General features: G+C 35.0%; 1 protein-coding gene across 3 annotated transcripts in view; it reads right to left on the reverse strand.

Moving 5' to 3' along the window:
- LOC116173497 (epidermal growth factor receptor) overlaps positions 1-23,115 on the reverse strand; it is a 113,687-nt gene that overhangs the window by 53,559 nt on the left and 37,013 nt on the right. The window contains exon 1 of one of the 3 annotated variants that reach the window (XM_031491000.1): positions 12,450-12,612. The exons of 1 other annotated variant lie outside the window; for it this stretch is intronic. The gene's annotated coding sequence lies outside the window, so the exon portion shown is untranslated. Of the gene's footprint in view, positions 1-12,246; positions 12,266-12,449; positions 12,613-23,115 lie in introns of those variants that run through there. One more of the 3 variants, XM_031491002.1, reaches the window with a different exon arrangement.

Here is a 23,115-nt window from a genome sequence, read left to right on the forward strand (position 1 = left end):
TCTTTTTTTGTCTTCTATCTCATTCCGTAAAAATCCAATATGGCCTCCATAACAAATAAGAAAGTAGTAGCCTGTAGCTTCTACATCAAGCTCTATTCTTTTGAATAGAGGAGCTACACCATAGGATCCTACATTGAAATTTCAGAAGAATTAGGCCGCTTATTTTATTTTCATTAAGAAGCATCTTCCCTTAAATATTAAATTCGTCCAAAAAAGAATGGCGGGCCTGCGCAAGTGCCAAGCTTTTTTTGTAACACCTGCACATAATAAATAATGGCCCTCAGTACTAACCATGAAAAAACAGCCAATTTTCTTTCTCTCTGTCAATGCATTTAACCGTTTCCTAAATCAAATTGGGGTTAGATCAACCGAGTAAACTGCACAACAAACGGCGAATGTAAAAAATATGACGAGTGAAAAAAAAAAATAACTTTTCTTGTCAGTGGCCCAGAAAAAATGACCTCTTTGGTCCAAGTCCATATGAAACCAAAGAGCGAAAGAAGTGGGGGCAAACGTAGGGACAGACAAAGTGACCGCAATGCACTTTTTTTTATTTTTGTAGAAACGCCCTAAAATATGTTGAATGAATGATAAGATGCATTGAGCTAGCCCAAAAATGGCTTGGCAGTTCCCCACTTGGCAAATCCCTCAATTTGGAAACTTGGTCTACTCACTTTTGGATGTGCTTAGTTTTGCTTTTTATAATCTAAAAAAAGTATCTGGATACACTCTTGAAATTCCCAACTCTTTCAGCCTTTCAGAGATAAATAATACCACGGAAAGTAAAATGATAAATTGACCCCTCTTCTACATAATTTAGTGATGCAACGGGAAGTGATAACGGACGCAGGAACGGAAACAGAAAATACATGTGACCGCCGCGCCGGCTCGGCTGACAACATCCCTTTCTACGTTATGCTGACGTTTTATTTGGCTTTAGCACCTACGGTAATGACGGGTTGCCCTGTTTCAATTACTTTTTAAGCGTCAATGTGGTTGTTTATCTGAGATTAAACGCAGATTCGATTATATCAATTGAATTCTTGGTTTTACTTTGTATCGGAATTATTTAATGTTGTTAATTTTAAAAAACAATCGCCTATATTTTATTTTTTTCACTCTAAACTTAAATTACGTGTTAAAAGTTTTTTCTTTTGTGAAAATGTTATCTCCGGTCGTTGCGATGAGAAATGTGTTATCGCTGAGCAAAGTATTTAAATTTCAAGATAACCACGTGTTATCGCCGAAAGAAATCACAGGTGTCGGTATTCGAAGAGGACGCAGTCATTTGTTAATGAAGAAGGAAGAAAAGAAAACGGAAAAATGTTGTAATTCAATATAATGGTACAAAGTTTCAAGGTCACGGCATGTTTTGTGATCTGTCAAGTTTCTAGACGGAACCGAGTCCTCCGTGAAAAGTTGAGGTGACATTCATATGCTCAAAATTTGATCTGTTCACTCCTTCGCCCTTAAATTTGCAAAAAAAAACCTTAAAGCATATACCGATGACGTCATCAGTGAAGCGTCTTTTTTTATCGATTTTAAGTTAGATAGGGCGCGGAAACGTCAGAGTGAGGTCTTTTCCAGCCGTGAGAAGGCGTACTTCTTTAAAATGACAATTTTCCACCACTTAAAAAATAAACAAATGTTGAGAAAACCTAAGGTAGGTTCGGGGTTTCGGTGCTATTTTTGCAAAAATTTGCAACAACACGAGGAACGGGCGCGAGAAACTGATGGGGCTCCTCATGTTTCTAAGTCCTGAAACAACTTTCTATATAGGTAGTAGTTCTAATTAATTGGTTATGACATTATAACCTCACTTTCTTCTGAATCTTTATATTTACTACGAGAGAACTGTAATTTTATTTTAAGCCTTTTCGGGAACGGTCACAAAATAAAAGAGTTTCATACCAATGCCGATGGGCATAAACTAACCGCTCGCCCGAATTTCGGGACCGGTGTCCAACTCTCGTTACAAAATGCCGAGCGTTCGGCTCGCTCGAGCTCGCCTGTCCCACAATGAAAACAGCCCGCATTTTTTTCGCACAGCAGCCCGAGTGGCTCTGCCATACACTCGTCCCTTTTACGTCCATGGTGGCAAACGACGTATACCAACGGGCAAACATACGCTACACATTTTCAATCATACATCCAACCTAATAAAAACGGTGCTTTGCGAAAAAAAAATAGAAATATGTACAATAGTCACTCATTACCATTATATTACACTCGAAATACTTGTGTAAATAGACGAAGCAGATGGGAAAAGAGGATTTTTTGGTGATGGGCGTTAATTGTTGCTTTTTGTTTTCGTGTACGTTGACACGTAGCCGATTTTTAGCGGATTATCGCGAGACAATCAGTCTTGTCAGTTGTATAGTTCTTGTAGAAAAAAATTAGATGGTGCTTCTAAGAGAATTTTATTACGCCATTTGAAGTGAATGTTTTAGTCGAATTAAAGTGAAAGTTTTCCAGTTAGAGTGAATTTCTCCACTATCAAAGAGCCAATTTCACACCTGTAATTACAACGAACCAAGTGTCGTCTAAATGGACGGTCAAGCGCAATTAAAGTAGAAATAGAAGCATCATCATTCACCAGTATGGTTTTTGGGTCTGTTTGTGCGTTCTGTTAATGAAAATCGCAGTTACGACTAGATAGTCTGGTTTGTTAACACTTTAAGGTAATTAAGATTTCTTTAATTAATTCGTTCAATCGATCACTTGTACGTGGTACTTTGTTTATACGCCCTGTTGTCTGTCGCGAGACAGTCAGTCTTGTCAGGTGTACAGTTCTTGCAGAAAAAGGTTAGATGGTGCTTCTAAGAGATTTTTATTACGCCATTTGAAGTGAATGTTTCAATCGAATTAAAGTGAAAGTTTTCCAGTACCCGTTCAAGTGAATTTCTCCACTATCAAAGAGCCAATATCACATCTGTAATTACAACGAACCAAGTATCGTCTAAATGGACGGTCAAGCGCAATTAAAGTAGAAATAGAAGCATCATCATTCACCAGTTTGGTTTTTCGGTCTGTTTGTGCGTTCTGTTAATGAAAATCGCAGTTACCAAACATTTTAGTTTATTAACAGTGTGAAGCAATTAAGATTTCTTTAATTAATTTGTTCAATCGATCACTTGTACGTGGTACTTTTTTTTATAAGCCCTGTGAGCTTCTCTTTCTTTCCGCTTATTTGATTGTTTTGTGTCGAATAAATGTTGTTTCATCTGGAAATGATCTATTGTGTGTTTGATCGAATCCCAATTACGACCAAGGAGATAAGAGTTTTCATGTTAAATTTTTCCTAGTTTACCAGATGCCGGACGTGCCTTAAACTCATGGTCGAATGTCAAAAGAACTGTCAAGTTTACAAAATTACTCCTTTGCATTACTCTTTTTTAATTTTCAGTTCTTTCTGTTCCTGTAAAAGTGCGTCTATAATTCCCACTCAATCACGAAAAGGATTAACAAAAAAATCGATGGAAATTGATATCCACCATGACTGAGCCTTAATAAATACTTATTAAACACAAAAAATTAGAAATCGTGCAAATAAAAATTGATGACTCTTCTAAGTAACAGAAGTAGTAGAACAGAATTGAGATTGAGAAGAAGGGTTAGAATATATTTACTAAAAAAACACGACGAAATGTCATTGGATGTAGCTAGCAAAAGTTGTGATTGGTGAAATTGATCACACGATTACTTTTTTGTTATCTTCATTGCAATCGCTATCCACTTTATGTGACCGATAATGATATTTTTAGCAAGTTTTTGGCACGACGTTGTGTAACCACCGCATGCATTCATTCCTTAATGGAATAGTTAATTAACCCGGCGACAATTGGAAGCTCCCTCGTACAGATAGAACGATCGGCAGGCATTCTCTCGCACGACACGAAAACCATTTACAGTTAATTTTCTTGTAGATCATTATACATAATTCTTTCGGAACGAACATCATGAAGGTTAAAATCGTGAATACAAGTTATTATAAAGCTTTAGTCATGCCTGAAAAATTTATGAAACAACACGACAAGGAAAAGCTAGTTTTTAGTACCTAGTTAGAAGAAAAAATTTGAATGTTAATAAAAATTCTTTTCAAATCTAAACGTACCTACCTCCATGTAAGACTCGTAAGTAGAACGGGCCAATCAAATATATTGCTTTCCATTTTTTTTCCACACACTCACGCCGGCAACGGCAGCTACATGTGGCAATTAAAAAAATCTGGTTATAATTTCTATATAAAAGATTAAAATAAAATTCTTTGAAAAACCGAACCGAAACTGGTTTTTTAACAGTTGATTATAATTATTAAATAAGCGAGATTTTTTACCTTTCTTCGAGAGAAATAAATCTCGAGGATATTTACCGCGTTTGCGGAGAGCAGCAGCAGGCCCATATACAGGGGACGGCGAGGAACGCTGCTCGCAATTATTATGTCGTAAAGTTAAAAAGATAAATTACAATTAAAATATTTTCACGACAACTGAATTGTTTTAAAACTTGTCTTCGAAGAAACGCTCGAATTCCACGTAAAAGGACGACGTGTCGAATTACAAATTTTGAAAAATTTTGTTGTAAAGCGATACCAAAAAAAATGCAAACATAGTAAATAGAAGGCGACTTAGTCTTGCGCCTCCATTTTTGGTATTCGAGGCATTTCTTTGTCTACTCTTTAGTGCCGCAGTGTCCGCCATGCGAGCAGTTTTTGCACCATATCTCAACAAGAGCGACTAAACAAAATGCAGGAAAGTACTACCATAGAACTAGTAAATCATCCGGTATACATATAGATCTTAAATTATGCGCTGTTACCCCGTTTAGTTGTAATGGGCTTGTAATACTTTCACCGACTGTTGCCATCTTGCAAATAATCTAGTTTGAACGGTGGATTTCGAAACTAAAATCGCCGATTTTTTTGCTATCGATTGTTGTAACATTTTTTTCCTAATCCTTTTAAATTATAGCATCAAATTGGTTGGAAGATCACAAATTCCATATTAAAGCAGCGCTCGCCTGAACATTTTCGCAACACATAAATATAATCATGATCGAAATTTTGCAATACAAGTGCAATTTTAACTGTAGTTGTTTAAACAAATGATTTTGGTTGTCGGATTAGCGCTTTAAAAACGAGCAACTCCGCTCGTTCATGATTTTGAACTTTCTGTCCGACCGTCTGCGCATGATAACTCGCGAACGGTTTCGAATTTTCCAATTTTGTTTTCAGTATTATGTTGATCATCACCCAAGGAAAAACTACTTAAATTTTCAGTGACCAAGGAGCTCGTTTGTTATATTTGTTACAAAGTTAATTTAAGACCTAGACAGATAGTCACAGAGGTCAACTAAGAAGTAAGACCGACGTTACGAGACTGTTAAACGCAGGTACGTGTACCAAAAAGAGATGCAAAATATACAAGACACGTATTTCCTCAAAATAACCTCACCATTTTTTCACCATTTTCCCAATATTTTCACAAAATCGTCCCAATATAATTTTAACATCAAAAGTCTTACCTACTGCATCAAAATTTTCGCAAGATATCCGGATTCTCGCAACAAAATCCAAAATCATCACAAGATTCTTTCTACTTTATAAATTCCCAAAATTCTTATAATTCTGTCAGATCTCCAATCATTTCGAAAATGGTCACAATTTATTTTTATAGAATTCATTGAATATCATCCCCATACTACTTATAGCCTTACATGAGTCTATCTCAACGTTTTCTCAAAATTGTGGCCATTAATAGCTATGTTGGTAAGTATGAATTACATACTATCCCTAGATTTCCAATGTGAGTGTGTGAATATTTAATTTATTTTATTTTTTATTTTTTTATTTTTTTTATTTTTATTTTTTTTAGAACCCTACATAACTTCACCAGACACAGACACTAATCGTTACTTGATTTTAATCCGTGCGATTAGTTAACCAGGCTAGACCTGAGTTCTCACAAGAAACACCGACCATAATAATAGGCATTTATTGAGCTAAACGTGATATTCACTACATATTCTAATGAATAAAAAAAGCATGTTAGCTCAAAGGGGCGAAAGTTCAGACTGGTGGGCACCCGAGAGGGTACCACACTGTCTGTTCTACCACTTAACCCCATTCTATCGAGCTTTTAATACTCGACCACAAATGGCAGAATTGCATAATTTGGGTTTGTGCCAAACTCAGAATCATTCATCATCATTTCAGAATTTGCTCAAGAGCCACTCAACATCATCTCAAGATTATCTTAAGATTTTCTTAAAATTCTATGAAAATGCTCTCAAATTTTTTGATTATTAAATCTTCAAATTCTTAAATTGAAAATCATTGAAGATCATTTGAAGAGTATCTCCATAGGATCACATGAACATTCAAATCCGGTTATTGAATTCTTAAGGTCTTCTTAAGACGCCATCAAGATCCCTTCAAAATTGTTTCAAAACTCTTGTTCTTTCATGATTTTCTCAAATTTCTCTCTTAAATGTCTTTCCAAGATTTTTCAAGATCATTTTATGGTTTCCTAAGATCTCCTTTTTCATAATTTTCTGAACTTTTTCACAAAAGAAAATTATCCCCGATCCAGACTGTAGTAAAATTATCGCAAGATCCTCTCAAGATTCTCGCAACACCTGATGATTACAAGATTATTTTAAATTTTTTCAATTTTTTTCAGAATTCTCAACATATCATTCCAAGAATCGCTCAAGTTCCTTTGTGATTATTAAAGCATCCTCTTCAAATTCTTCAGCGGTTTTAATATTTTCAACAGATTCTCTCAAGATGTTATCAATGTCCTAATAAACAATAGGACTCGTCTTTAAAATCACGATTCGCGATTTTAGTCTCTCCGCCTGCTCATACGTGCGCCTACAGGGTGGTTCACGTAGCCCGTTCGTTAGGAAGTTTTCAAACTTGCAGTTGAAATAGAAACTTATTTATTTATTATTATTATTATTAAATTTGGTTTGCAGCCATAATCGACCATTGAGAATTGAAATAAAATAATTTCAAGATGGCGCAGCTTTCGTAAATGCCGGAAGTTGGCGCCATTTTTAAATAGAAACATCATTTTCCATTTTTTTTATAAATGCGCCATTTTATTCTGAATTTAATGCGTTTACGATTTACGTACCGATCTGTCATAGTGTTTTACATTCTGGAAGTTAGCGCCATCTTGTTTTTTTTAAATAGAAACATTTAAACCGTTTGGTCATTTTTATAATCGAATCGTTCAAGTCTAAAGAATTTTTTTATGGTTTTAAAATGCTATCAACATCCTGTCACAACCATCAAGATGGACTCTGAAAAAATGGAATTCATAATTGAGAAAAATATTTGCAAGGTAAAACGTTAGATCTATATGGTTAAGAACCTCCGTCAAATATTGGCCACATTTTAATAGTCGAAGATACTCGTACAAATACAGTTGTGTAAACTTTACATAAGCAAATACAATTTGTCATTTGAATTCGAACTCGAGACGTAGTGGCAACAAGGAAATGTAAACGCATCTGAATATCTTCGATAATTTCGAAGTTGCGTCTTATCTTCAGCGCCTATCATCTAAATACAAAGGGTAAATCCCTTTCTCTTGTTGAATAGCAGGATGAAGCATATCCTCAAATTTGTTTACCAAATTTTCAAGAACCGTACGAAAACCAAGCGATGAAACCGCATATTGCAGATCTGATGACACGATCGTGGAAGTGGCTTGATTATAATTTCCATAATTTATATACAGTGCTATTCATTAAGAAGTAGACTACCTATGTCTACTTTTAAATGACAAAATCTCTTCTGAACGGCGCCTAATTTTATGCAACCAAAATAACTTCTTAAAACAAAATATAGATCTGTCTGTCACATTCATTAAATTGAATATTATTGCTTTGGGTTCCGTATTTTTATTTTCGATTGTGTGCGATGTATTTAACTGAAGAAGGTGATATTGTCAATTGGTATAGTGCCGGAAACAGTTTAAGGAGCGTAAAAAAATTTATTTTCTGTTCAACCAAAACAACAATATTCAAACTAATTAATATGACAATGATGGATGATAAAATGCCTGCGCCCTTCAGGAGAAATTTTGTCTTTTAAAAGTAGACATAGGGAAAAACAGACGTAAATCCCTATGTCTACTTCTTAATAAATATCACTGTATAAAATTCTTCTGTATGTGTGTTTGTGAATAAACTCCTCCTAAACGCGGCTGGGAGGATTTTGATGAAATTTTGTTTGTGTGTCAGTGTAAAGCGGGATGGTTTAGATTCACAATTGGGCCCGATCGGATTATAGAATCTTTTTAAAAAACTTCTTTTTTTCGTTGATGTCGCACTCTGATATTTCGCGTACCAATCGATACATGCGCCAAGTCACTTGCGTTTTACCATGGTAGGCTCGGTGGTAGGTGTGTTTGCATTTTTACAATCTGTACGCTGGGTTTCCGTTATCATATATCTGTCAATATCGAGCGGACGAAGTGCTTTATGCTTTCATATTTTTGTATTCAAAACAGGACCGTTTTCGTTTAAGGGTGTTTTAAAAATGAGATTTGCACCTTTGAAAGATTACCCAAAACTTCCTCATAAAAGAATTTCGTTCTTTAAATACCTCTTTTCTAACCCAATTATTTTGAAAAAAGAAAAAATCAAGTCAATACGTATTCCAGGCAATTTTTTCTACATTGTTATATGGGAAATTTTAGGCGCAAATCGGTGTAGAATTTTCTAGAATATTCTAGATTTTCTTCCGAACTTTTCATGAATTTCCTAGATTTTTTTTAGAATTTTAGTGTACACAAAATTTGAAGTGGTTTACTCCCAGGGGTAATTTTTTCCAGCCCTACATGTACACACAAAAGATCTAAAAGAAATTCTAGAGAATTCTAAAAATTTGTATAAGATAATTGTGTGTGCATGTGCGTTCGGAAAAAAATCAAGAGAAGTTCTAAAAAAATTCTAAATAAATTCTAAACAAGTATAAATTGTGCACAAGTGCAGATAAGACGCATTTTTTAAACCGAAATAGCTTTTGTTTTGACATCACCAATCGCCCTTTGTGAGTACCCTCTTCCGACAATCTGTTCTTGATTAAAGGCATGCGTATGCAAAATCTGAGACCAATTGGTTGTCGTATGTGAAAGTTATGCACGTTTTACTTTCAAAAACAGCATCTCAGGAAATAATTCGTGGGGGGGGGGGCCTTTTAGACAGCGAAATTTGATAGCCGTCTCCCAAACCTTCAAGGTATAGCCTACCTACTGCAAAAAAATTCCAGGACTGTAGGACCATGTAGTTCAAAACGGCGGAAGTGGGTCCGGACGGACGTACAAAACGCAAACATTTTTTTAATTCTTAAAAAATGCGCTAAAAATGGTATCAAAAAAATTCTACAGAAATTCTAAACTTCAAAACGGCGGAAGTGGGTCCGGACGGACGTACAAAACGCAAACATTTTTTTAATTCTTAAAAAATGCGCTAAAAATGGTATCAAAAAAATTCTACAGAAATTCTAAAAAATTCCCCATTTGATTTTTCCAAATATTTCCGAATCTAAAACGGCATAGGCTGTGCGCATAAAAGCATAATTTATTGAGACATAGTAGATACAACAAAATTGGTAATTTCCCGTTGGGTGAAAGATCCCGCCGATAATTTTCCTATAGGTCACGTAGCCATACTAATAACGCAAAATAATCGATACATAAGTGTTTATAGAAACTGCATTCGATTAATATTTCGGAGAAAAACCCATGATACGCCACTGTTTTACGGCGAAGTGCAGCAATTCAAATTGCACAAGGACAAAACATCGCTATTGGTCGCGTGTAAAATAGAGTACGGTTTGGCTTTTCTCAAGCGAGAAAAGGAAGGCGGTCAAGTTTAAGCTGAGGCGGCAGAACGACAGAATGTAGATAGCTTTTGGTGGTGTGTGTTTGGTTTGATTCGCAAATATAGGTAAATGTTAATGTATCCTTTATTTTTTCCTTTGTAATTACTGTAATTAGCATACGGTGTAGGGTACTTGTTTTGTATTACTTGCTTGTCGATTTATTCGTATGTTTGCTTTTATAAATTTGAATTAGCAAGGCTTCCATAGGTGTGGGCGGCTTTCATTTCAGATTAATATACAGGGCGTTTAGATAATTTAGGGTATCAGGGAACGTTTGTTACGTAGTTAGTGCCATGTAACTTTCACACATATTTTGTACTTTATAGAGTGGCAGGAAGATGACGATTTTGTTATCGGTTAGTACGATTGGTCAGGGAATTTTTTTGTTTATGTGGGGGCGGAATATTATTGTTGAATTTGTTTGTAGTTGTATTTTTTGCACCATCTTATTTTGCATAAATGCCAAATGGGATACTTTTTCGCCTTTTCATGACTCCTGAATATTTGAATTCTTATGTTACATGAAAACTGTTATTGCATGGATCTCGATATACGTAACTCAATGAGACAACACAAAGGCGGGCGCCTGAACTCAAATCACCAACCCTAAACCGTGAACATACTACTATATTGTTGTTATGATGAGACAGGTACAATATTTTAAATATCGCTACAAAGTCATGATTAAAAGGGAAATAAAATTCTCCGATGTCGTACAGGTTGAAAATCGAGTGGAAAACTACTATAATTTAAAATTGTTAAATGCAAATTGGGAAAGAAGTGATAAAGTAAGTCAGTATATATCCTAGAAGATTTTCCTTCCTTGTAATCAACGAAGTCCCTAGAGCTACTCTCGTGTGATTACGAGAGAACAACCATGATTTGAATTTGGATTCGATTGTTTTTCTTATTAACGTATTTAATTAAATTTCACTCTCCCCATTTCTTTCTATCTTAACATAATGTTAACAAGATTTTGAACAGCATTTGGAAATCTTTCGAGTTCTTATAACAAAACGGGAAATATAGCTCATGAACTTACTTCATGGCGATAATTTAATCGGCTATAGACACATGTTAAATTATAGAGAAAAAAGATTTAACAATTCTGTATAAATTATCGGGGATTCTGCAAATGTATTTGCTGCCTTTCAATGGAGTTCTTTTAGAGTATGTTTATATTTTAAATGAATTTCGATTATATCAATCAATATTCGGCAAAAAAAATGGACGTTTAATGCACGAATTTCACGAATCCTGAATTTAAAAAAACTATCGAGCTCATTTCCTTTTTGTATAAAAAATGTTAAAATTTACCTGGATTGATGCTTCACCCTACACAATTACCCTCATTACATTCACCCCAGCATATCGTAAGTAATAGTAATGTATTAATACCCAGCTTTTTACAATCGGCAATCCTGCAGTGCATTTTTTCAATAGGTTGACGCCAAAATTCCATATATTTCGTACACATTGGCGCCGACATGGGTCACACCGAAACGAGCAACGTACCATCCCCGATAAAAATAGCTGTGGAACAAAATGTCTAACAAAAGGGCGTCATGGTGAGATTACTTTGAAGAAGAAAACGAGTTCTCTCTCTGCCTTTGTACTTCATACAATATACCAATTTGAATCTAATTAGCGCGACTATCTATTGCGCTTCATTTCGCAAAGTCAACATAATCAACGCGCGAATATTATTTGCGTTTCTTTATCAAAAATCCTTGTAAAACAATAAACGTTTTACACCGCGCCTAATTAGCAGCCATATAAACAAATTGGAGGCTGTAATTGAAACTGATTTGAGGGCGAAGGTGCCCGTTTTAATTTCGACAGTTTCCTAATTTTGAAGAGGGTCGTTCGTTCACGGCGAGGCGCCTTTTGTTCTTACAATCCCCCGAAGAAAGGAATCTTTTCGAGTGGTTAGTCCGGCTGAAAGAATCTTTTACGTTTTATGATGTTATCCCGGTTGTAGCTGGCAGCGGTGAATGTTTATGGTCCCATCTTAACATAAAGCAAGATGCACTTGACTAAAAGGCATTTCGCTACCATTATCTTTGTGTATATCTAATCAAACTGACTGGACCCTTATTTTATTTTTGAAAGGCGAACAACAAAAATTCTGCCGACAGGCTAAAGGTACAAGATTAAAAAGGTGCTTGTTTCCATTTTTAGGGCATGTTTCGATTGATGTTCGACTTGATAGTATTGTTTTTTAATGCGCGAGATTTTGATCTTAATCGCAAAAAAACGCATTCAAAACTTGTCACGCAACAAATTTTCTTGTTAAGCGTGTACATCCGAAAACTAGTTTTGTTTATAAAAATCGTGTATGGGCTTACCGTCTTGTAATACAAATGCGGCTCTAGAAAAAGGAAAGTTTCACCTACAGTTGCTGCACACAAGCAAGAATAATTACCACCTACTTGATTTAAACGACCTACTTTGTAACAGAATGCGTTAAAAACTACCATGTGAACTATTGTGTATTGATAAGCGACCGGTTGGATAAGTAAACATTTAAATTATTTAAATAAGTACGTACCTTTCCGCGCATTTTTCGGGAGGTTTGGTGCGCTGACTGCGATTAAATCGTACAAGCTTAACGGTCGTAATCCGCACAAAAAAAAACAACGCGCACGTACACAAAAAACTAGCCAAAATAAACAGCGTGAAACAGGTATGTTATTTCATTAGCGCGAAGCCGCGAACTAAAATGTAATTCGACTTAACTGTAGGTAGAAAGGTAAGTTGAATACCTTCCTACAGGTAACAGGTAAACCTCATTCCGACTTTCTTGGTACATATGGCAGTTCGGCCGTTATCGAGGTTTCTTTTTTGTATTTTTCTCTTTCTCCATCGCGGGCCGAGGTTGATCTGATTGGCACAGTTTCGGGGTGGCTATTAAAAATTAAATGGAAACATAAATTAATTTAAATTTTTGTTCGTAAATGTGTCTATATATGGTGCCAGTTCTTCCTAACGCGTTTATTCAAATGGAGGATCGTCACTGCTTTAAACTTTGACCCAAAAGTAACATTTTAACGCAAATTTTTAAGAATTAAAATCAAAAAACAGCACAAGCTACGCTACAATTTTTTAACGCATTCTTAAAAAATGCACTATTGTTCGCGTTTTGTCCGTCCGTCCGTCCTGATCCACTTCTACCGTTTTGAACTATTTCTAGAGGAATGGTTCTAGTGTCCTGGAATTTTTTTGCAATAGGTAGGCTATACCCTGAAGGTGTGCCAGACGGCCATCAAATTTCGTTGTCTGGGGACAAGCGACCCTTTTTCAGAGGGTGACGGGGCCGAGGGAATGCTGAGGGGGGGGGGGGGATAAATTAATTTTATCTTTAATAGTATTGCAATGAAAGGTCTCAACGAAAGGAATCGTTTTCTACCAACTACCGCCCTCTTTCTGGCCCCTTATCAAAAGGGGTGGGGTGGGGGGCTGGAACTAAGTTCATCCTTCATGGTACTCTAATACCAAGTCTCAACGAAAGGAATTCATTTCTACCAACCATAGTCCTCCTCCTCGACTCCTTAGAGAAGAGGGTACTACTCTACTCACAAAGGGCGATTGGGACGTCTAGAAGAAATATATCCATTGGTGATGGTGATATCAAAACTTTAAGAGCGAAACATCTTGAAAACGGTTTGTCGGAAGAAAGTACTCAGAAGGCAAAACGAATCGACCGGACGAGACATATCTATTGGTGAAGTCGAAGCAAATACCTTGACAACGAAGAGTTGTGCACAACAAAAAAATATATTTATGAAGTTTTAAAGTTTTAAAAAAGCAATTTTAACGCATTTTCCCACGAAGTTGAGTGCGCTATTGCGACCACTCCCTGTCCGTCCAACTGCTCCTACAGTTTTATATACAGGGTGCCCATTGTGAATGGAATATAATATATATCTCTGTAAATATTGACTGTATACAACATTTTTCTATATGAAAGTTGTTTAGCATTTAATTTCCCATAAGGCAGCTTTCCATTGTTTTAAGGCAGCATACCATTGTTTTTATTTTAGAAAACAAATGACTATAGAAAAACAATTGAATTTTTTTTAATAGCAATGCACACTTTCATTATGCTCATTTGACAGAGATTTTTTTTCTCTTTTTAATGACCTACCACGTTAGAAAAAATTCATTTTTTATTCCAAGCTTTTTGTGATAGGTTATTCCACTGGCTTGCAGTTAATGGTGAACATTTTGAGCATTCATTGCGATGAAAGCCACTTTACTGGTAATTTCGTTTTGTCTTCAAGGTTTAACAAGAAACGTACACGTTCAATTGTTTTATTTATCTGGACCTAAATTTTGTTGAATAAGGGTACTAACATGTTATATCATAGAAAAGAGAAAAAAAATTACTATCAAATGAGCCTAATGAAAAGGTGCACTGCCATTTAAAAAAATTCAATTGTTTTTCGTTACTCATTTGTTTTCTGAAATAAAAACAACTGAATGCTTCCTTATTATGGGAAATAAAATGTTAAACTACTTCCATATGGAAAAATTTTGAATACATTCGATATTTACCGAAATATATACGATATTCCATACATAATGGGCACCCTGTATGGAGGTCGTGCTTTTGGAATTCGGTAGCCTATAGCTTTGGCACCTGAACCAAGAAAAATCTTAATACTTCTTGTACAGGCACACAGATCACGTATAGTAATAAATAATAATAATAATAATAAACTACAAAGATAGGACCACCCAATAAAGTTATACGCACTAGCACAGTTAAAAAACACAAAACTCCTTCTTCTCAGAAACACAGCACGTTATCACAACCCACTCGTATTCAACCCAAACGCAAAGCCAAAGAAACACTTATACAATAAACTCCATTTAATAAAATTGCTAAACAGGAATTATTATAATTATTTTTTTGTTTTGTTTTCCTCTTTCCCGATAGCGTGGGGTATTGTGACCATAATAATAATAATAATATTTATTTCCAACAGACAAAGTCTTATACAGAAAATATCCGGTTACATGTATAGTTTTCAGTCCTGCATTACATATAATCTGTAAAAACTAGATGTACGCATGCACAAAGCCAACTTATACATTTCTTTGAAATTTAACCATAGATGCTTCTAGTATCAATCAATCATTCTTTATTGGACGCCAAAATGGCTAAACTGTTTACAATATAAATTATAACTAAAATGCGATTTTATTCTTCTTTTCTCTTTAGTATCCCCCTCATCCAGTTCTCACCTCCTCCCCCTCATCCGGCACCTCATTCCTACTTCCCCTACCACGTTCACCTCCGTACAGTTCCATAACATGTGTTCTATGTTCTCTTCTTCTCCGCATATTCTACATTTTCTTTCTTCTTCTTGTCTCAATTGCTCATTTCCGTCTCTCTTAATTTCCGCATCTGAATCTGGCTATTATTTTAATATTCTCCCTTGTATTCTTCCTTCATTCCCACAAATATTTTAATAGCCACTTATTAGCTCTTTATAACTTGTACTACCGCATCCGCTCTCTATATTCGCCCTCTGTTGTTGTATTTGTGCATCTAGAACTTTTTTTGCGAACTCATTTTCCATCTTTCCTCCTAGCCCTCTCCTCCTTTTAACCTCAGCACATTCTCTTTACGTTCATCCTCGTTGTCAAGCATAATTTTACTAATTCGCTTTTTCTATCGCCCCTTTCGAATATTACAGTCCTGCGCCCCGACACTATACTTATCTTTTCCATTTTTGTTTCTTCCTCTAATATGGCCCACACACATAAACGACTTCGTACGCGACATTCAAGAAAGACGATTGAAAACCAGCACAATTGTATCGAGCCATTGTAGCTATAACGCTCACTGTAATGGGGTGTGCACTACCCCTCATCCTTTTAACTTTTACAGCTCCCACTCATCCCACTTAATTTAATTTTAAAAAACAAAAAACCACGGGTCAATGATCCCACAAGTGACTCCATTAAAAAAAAAACCAAAAGAGCCATGGAACAAAGATCCCACCCATCCCAATTAATCCCGTTTAAAAAACAAAAGAAAAAATAGAATGATAAAAAAACATTCCGATGAAAAATCCCATCCCAATTAATCCTGTTTCAAACAAAACCAAAACAAAACGAGATGGAATGATAAAAACAGTCCGATGAAAAAAAAACCAAAAGAGCAGGAGACAAAAATCCCACTCTTCAAAAAATGAGCAGGGCATAAAATAAAAATTCCACTTCATAGAAACCCAAAAGAGCACGGGACGATGACTATCCACAAGATTTGCTAGTTATTATTGCAGCGATCATTCTAGAACATTTTTTCAAGGCGCAATCATGTCGATTCATCATAAGGAATGAAAGCGAACGTGACTCATTTTTTCTGCAGAATATAATGCCGATTTTTTCTAGAAGGTTCACTGTTTGCTACATACTCAAATTGAATTGTGTTTAGTCTCCGTCTTAACATCGAAGTGATAAATAATCAAATCTGTTGTCGCTTTTCGGGTCCTTAAGCTTTTCTCTGCTCTCTTAGTTTTGAAGAACCTGAATGGGTTTTTACGGATCCTCAAGAGTCTTTAAAGAGCTCTTAAGAGTCGGCTACAGTCTCGGGAATTTTCAAAGCCTTGTGAAGTAATGTATTATGAAAACTCTGATAAGTGATAACAGATTCAGATTCTTCGAAAAAAAGTGCCTACAGAAGGTGCTAAGGGGCACCGTCCGTTTCCGACCGTTTAAGCTAGAGAAATTTGACATTTTTAGATTTTCGGTGATTTTTTAGTCACAAAAAGATTCAATGGACGTAAAAATCTCCCAGTATCTTCTGTAGTATCCGAGAAAAATCTGCGAAGAATCGTTAAAGAAGCTTTTAGATTCTGTAAAGGATGTTTAAAAAAACAGGAGAAAATCTAAATTCTTTTAAACTGGTCTATGAGCCATTTAAAAAAACATCTTTCAATCTATCATGAATTCTTGAAGAGATTTCTTGATTTTCCACGTCTTTAAATTTGAAAAAAGCAGATAATTATTGTACGGCATCATTTAAATTACTAATAGCATTGTGGGAAGCACACAACACATACATAGCATAGCAGCGGGCCCGGTATTGACACTTGCGGCACGCCAGCAATGCCATTGGCTCTTGATCTATATCCGTCTCTAAAATTCCAATATATTACAATTTTTGACTGCTAAGTGTGGTTCAAAAGAATTTCAAATAAGCCATTAAATCTGTGCTGATTTGAGTTTGGGCGTACTGGATATTCCATTCATTGCCATACTTTCGTTCGTGGAACCAATACCGTGTAGTACGGAAAATTAGGAACAGTGCGGCCGACTGAAAATTTTTAAACAGCTTCTGTCGATTGTCCCTCATACGTTTAATGAAATACATTAATGGTTTACCGTTAAAATAAATTATGGAATGTAGTCAAGCGAATGAAATAAATTACAGTAATTATACATAAATTCTTACGGATCTATAAACTAATAAAGTTACAGAGTGCAGATAATATACGTGCATGAGAGGAGCGAGGAAACAATTTTTCGAACAATTTATTGGTGGGTATGTCAAAGTTTAAATTCTGGTATAAAAAAATCGTTTTTATACGAAAAAAATGGTAGTTTATGGTTATACAGGTTTAGTGTTTTAAAAGCTTGGCGAAAGAATTTTTTAAGAGTAATCGGGAGCTGCTCCAGTACTTTCTAAGGGACGCAGCGGTAGGAGACGAAGTATTCGAAACTGCCAGTAAAGGTGGAGCTTAAAAATGATAAAGTATAACGTGCTATCCCTACCCTACACGCGTATAGTACCTACTCCGTTCAGTTCAGTCATTTCATTTCAATGTAACATGAATAGACAATTGAATAAGGAATTTATTTACACATATCACATATGTAGGTACTTACTCGATTTATTTTTTTTATTTCATACTGACCCGTAGATGGTCGATTACTATCAATTTACGTCCGTGAGTGTCGCTAAGCAACACTTACCGGACTGTTATTTATACTTACACCAAATTTGACATCTTCAAACAATTCATTAAAAACTCCAACATAAATTTGACCATAATTATTTATTTGGAACATTAACATTTATTGTAAAAGAACAATTTGTGGTTCCCGCACCACTAACGCCTGGGTTATTACTAGATATCGAGTTAGTAGTTTGATTCCCTCCGAGGCTCTGCTGTAGAACTGCAATAAAATTCTCGTCATGAATTGATTTATTGGAAAGCGTAAACGGGTACGAAAGATCACCTTTGAAACTCGATCAGGGTAAACGCATGTTTTGAGTTCCATAAGATACCACCAAACCCTACCCCCACCTAACCCTTAAAAAAACCCTCAACGGGTTGAAAATGCCTATTGTTGTTTTTTGGGAATACGTATCTTGAAATCAAAGCTATTTAGGGAAAAATATGAAGATAGAAAAATTTAAGCATATATATATATTTTCCTATAAAACCTATACCTATACAGGGTCATTCTTGACGAGCGTCAGTTAGAAAGATATGGAAAACCTTTGAAAATGAAGATAAACTGATAAGTTCTTTAAGGGTTTTGGCACATGATGAATTGAACTAAAATATTTTCAAGATGGCGCCACTTCCGGAAATACCGAAAGTAGCCATCAACTTTGTTATTTTAAATAGGGACCCCCTATTTTTTCTACATTTTCGGATTCTACGTCGAATTTGGAGTACAACGATACCCCATAGTTGACCCTTTGCTCCAAGGGCTTCGCCGATATTCAACTTTTTATGTAAAATATTGAATTTGCAGGGGTAACTTTAAAAATTTATTATTCGAAAACGGTGAGAGATATTGCAACACCGTTTGCACTGATTTATTAAAGAAAGATCGAATTTTCTTATGGTATACGTAACAGTCTAAGAAATTGAGACTACGTCACTTTTTCAAAGCTCTCAACTTTTAAACTTTTAAATACCCATAACTCCATTTTTTCAAATGACACCACCCATTTTGTCCTTCACCCTTGTTTTCCTTTTTCCCAGACCTTTAATTTGATACAAAATGTCAAAAGCTCCTTCAAACGGTTTCCGAGATATTCCATGTTTTAGTTACTTCTTGTGGCAAATTGATAAAAAAAGTCGCTTGTTGTTATTCTTTTGTTTTTATTATGATAATGTTTAAACGTCAAATTTTTGCTGCTTGAACTTATACTTCTCGTCAATAATGGCTCGTTTGGGTTACACTAATGAAGATTTTTTGAATTTAATATTAATACACGGTGGATATAATCGAATAGCGGTCAGGACTTGCCGTCTTTTTTCCGAAAGATACCCTGACAAGGCGCAACCCACAGAGGCTATAATTCGCAAATTAATACAAAATTTCAGGAATAGGTACGTTTCAAACAAAAATACAAAAAAGGAAGCCTGTGGTAGACTCTGAAGAACAAAAAATAACTGTAAAATACGCCAGTACAGTTATTTTTTGACGTTTAAACATTATCATAATAAAAACAAAAGAATAACAACAAGCGACTTAATTTTTTTATCAATTTGCCACAAGAAGTAACTAAAACATGGAATATCTCGAAAACCGTTTGAAGGAGCTTTTGACATTTTGTATCAAATTAAAGGTCTGGGAAAAAGGAAAACAAGGGTGAAGAACAAAATGGGGGGTGTCATTTGAAAAAATGGAGTATTTGTGGAGTGGGTATTTAAAAGTTTAAAAGTTGAGAGCTTTGAAAAAGTGACGTAGTCTCACTTTCTTGGACTGTTACGCATACCATAAGAAAATTCGATCTTTCTTTAAAAAATCAGTGCAAACGGTGTTGCAATATCTCTCACCGTTTTCGAATAATAAATTTTTAAAGTTACCCCTGCAAATTCAATTCTTTACATAAAAACTTGATTATCGTCGAAGCGCTTGGAGCAAAGGGTCAACTATGGGGTATCGTTGTACTCCAAATTCGACGTAGAATCCGAAAATGTAGAAAAAATAGAGGGTCCCTATTTAAAATATCAAAGTTGATGGCTACTTCCGGTATTTCCGGAAGTGGCGCCATCTTGAAAATATTTTAGTTCAATTCATCATGTGCCAAAACCCTTAAAGAACTTATTAGTTTATCTTCAATTTCAAAGGTTTTCCATATCTTTCTAACTGACGCTCGTCAAGAATGACCCTGTATATTTTCCTGTACCAGTGGCGGAGTTATGATATTAATTTTGGTTATTTTTAAAAAGACTAATGTTTTAATTTCCGATTGAAATAAAGACAAATTTTTCAAAAATATTTAGTTCATTAAGTCACTATGCCAAACAAAATTTATATATGTTGCGGCCAGGAAATTGAAAACCAAATAAAGTCATGGATATTTAAAAATGTCAACATAAATTAGGACCTCTAAAAATGTTATTTTTGCCATGCACGCCATTTCTGAATGCGATACCACATCTGGGCTTTTCAACAAATAGGAAATATTATTTTGTCTAGATATACCTACTGTAGACAAGGAAGAAATATAACAAATGACAGATTAAGGACCTTGACGTTCTCTACCAGCAATATGTAGTACAGCAAAATTTAAATAAGGATTTTATTTTAGCATAGCTTCCACCGACTCTAAAGGCAGCTCAGTACCAATAACCATGCGTTTTTAGGACTTTTAACAAGTATTTTCTTTGAAAAGATTAATTATATTATTAAGAAGCTCCTAGCAAGTTCAGAATTTTGGACTTTTTGTCCGTCCGTCCGTCCGTATGTGGACAAGATAACTCCCGAACGGTTTCGAATTTTCCAATTCTGTTTTCAGTATTTCGTTTATCATCACCCAAGGAAAAGATGTTCAGTGATCCAGGAGCTCGTTTGCTATATTTGTTACAAGTTTATTCTTATTTGACTCTATCGCTTCAATTCCTCTAGTTTCATTATACCTTCTTTACAAAGGCCTCAAAGCTGGAATGTAATACTGACCCGGATGATTTTCCTTTTTAGTTTCAAACATGGCTGAATAATAACTTACCAATGCAGGAGTGGATCAAGACATACATGGACCTCGAAAGGGTTCTAAAGCAAATTTTTTGCAACTGTTCGTCAGGCGGTTGCAAAAAAGCTTGCTCGTGGCGAAAAATTGGTCTAAAGTGTACCCTAGCTTGTAGAATTGTAGACAGTTATAGAGTCTGACGAATTAATATAGGTATAGAAATAATTAAAAACTTATGCTATGTTAAGTATTCATTTGCCTAAACGGATCGTATTTTAGTTACACTACCTCATAATAAGTTACCCTACTGCACTGCATAGATCGATACCTACTGACTACAATATATTACAATATATTATCGTTTTAATGCATTAAAAAAGGGATGACATAAAAAAATTAGTACTGCCACTGTTATGATTTTTTATTTCATTAGAATAGGCACGAAATGAATGTTCTTACCTAAATATTTTTGAGAAATTTCTCTAGATTTCACAAAAAAAAATAAAAAATTAGATTTATTTTTTAAAATAAAATTAACATTATGACTTCGGCACTGGTACAGCACCAAACCTACGCTTTCATTTGTCTATCTTCACATTCTTTTGTAAATAGCGTTGTTTTCAAGATATTGACAAAAAACTTAAAAAAATCCCTTTCAAAGGTAGTTTGGAGGTGACAGACACGGCGGATCACTTATGGGGTTTGGTGGTATTTTAACGACTCCAAAATCAACTTATTTACCAAATTTCAACTTGTCACTAATTTTTTCACGGTTAGACTGGGTCGACCCTAACGCTTTGGTGTAATCGGGGTTGGAAAGTTTCCAGAATTTTTAACATAAAAAAAGGGATTGTATGACATAAATTCCCACATCAAATTTAAAGACAAAAAAAAAAAAATTTAAAGACAATTAATTTCTCTACAAAATGGTATTTTTACCTCGAGCTAAAGTGCAACTATCAGTGTTCGAAGCATTGTGTTGTGAATTTTCAATCGTTTTTAATAAATTTACAATATTAGCGGTCATTTTCGGAGATCCATTTTTTGGTAAGTATATTAATCAGCAGAATATCTACTTCTACTCAGTTATTTTTTGATTGACAGAAATTTTATATGAAGGTTTCTAGGGGGACAGAATAGATTGACTAGACTAGTATACAATATATCGTCAATCGCAGTAATTATATAAAGAATTAAGAAATAAGGAAAATATACCAGCGCATCGCCTATGACTGCTCACATCCCCAGCATGTATTGCCGAAGTAGGTACCATCCCCATACATTGCTGCTGCACATTTTTAATTTCTCACTTCAAATACCTATATGTTTGGTGGAAAATATTTGTTATCCGCTACGGCGCTACTTCTATGTAAAAATAATTATACTCTTTCGTAGGCCGGGTGGTTTATTACTCCTAGGTCTGAGACATACTATCTATAAATAAATTTGATTGTTGTACGAAATGTAGCAAAAAAATTGCAAACATTCTGACGGAAAGACCAACCTTAATTACATACCTATACCTATGTGCAAATTACGCACATTAATTCTGAAGAACAAAAATATACTGTTTACTTTTAATAAAAACTTGTTAATTTGAGGGTTCAAAATTGTGCTAACCAACAATCAATTTCGAATAATTTCAATGCTACTTTGTTTTGAGGTACAACAATTTTATCTTTGCACGGAATTGTCTCACATTTGTGTCCCATGTAATAATTGCCTTGGACGCAACTGAAGCGAGCGAAAGGTTTCCGACACATAATCACAGTTAAAAGATAAGAAAATTTCCTTGCATTTTTAGCACCTCCCATAAATGCATTTGTCTCACAAGTTTCTCTGTCTATATAAAAGTTCGGTAATTTGCCGTAATGTGACGCTAAGATACAGACTTAAATATTTGCAAAACAGTGCCTCCGTTCTCCCCATAAAATTACAAAAACGGACTGTCTTTTTAATGATCTTTTTGTATATACTAATAAATAAAGAGCTAATGTATGCCTCTCTAATAGTAAAATTTTCATTTTTTGCTTTTTTAAGAAGAAATTGATTTTTAAAAATCACTAAAATGTCGCAACTTTAACGCCATATATTTTGTTTTTTTCGATTGTTTTTAAAAAAAGTGGCATTAGAGAAGCACGGCGGCATTCTTTCTGAATCGATATCACTCATCACATCAGTAAAATACCTTTGTCATACTTTAAATTTATAGGGACAACGTAGAGATGTTTAGGCATTTAATATGCGGAGTCCTGATTCCTCTTAA

Source organism: Photinus pyralis, unplaced genomic scaffold, assembly GCF_008802855.1.
Source record: "Photinus pyralis isolate 1611_PpyrPB1 unplaced genomic scaffold, Ppyr1.3 Ppyr1.4_LG6, whole genome shotgun sequence".
NCBI classification, from domain to species: domain Eukaryota; kingdom Metazoa; phylum Arthropoda; class Insecta; order Coleoptera; family Lampyridae; genus Photinus; species Photinus pyralis.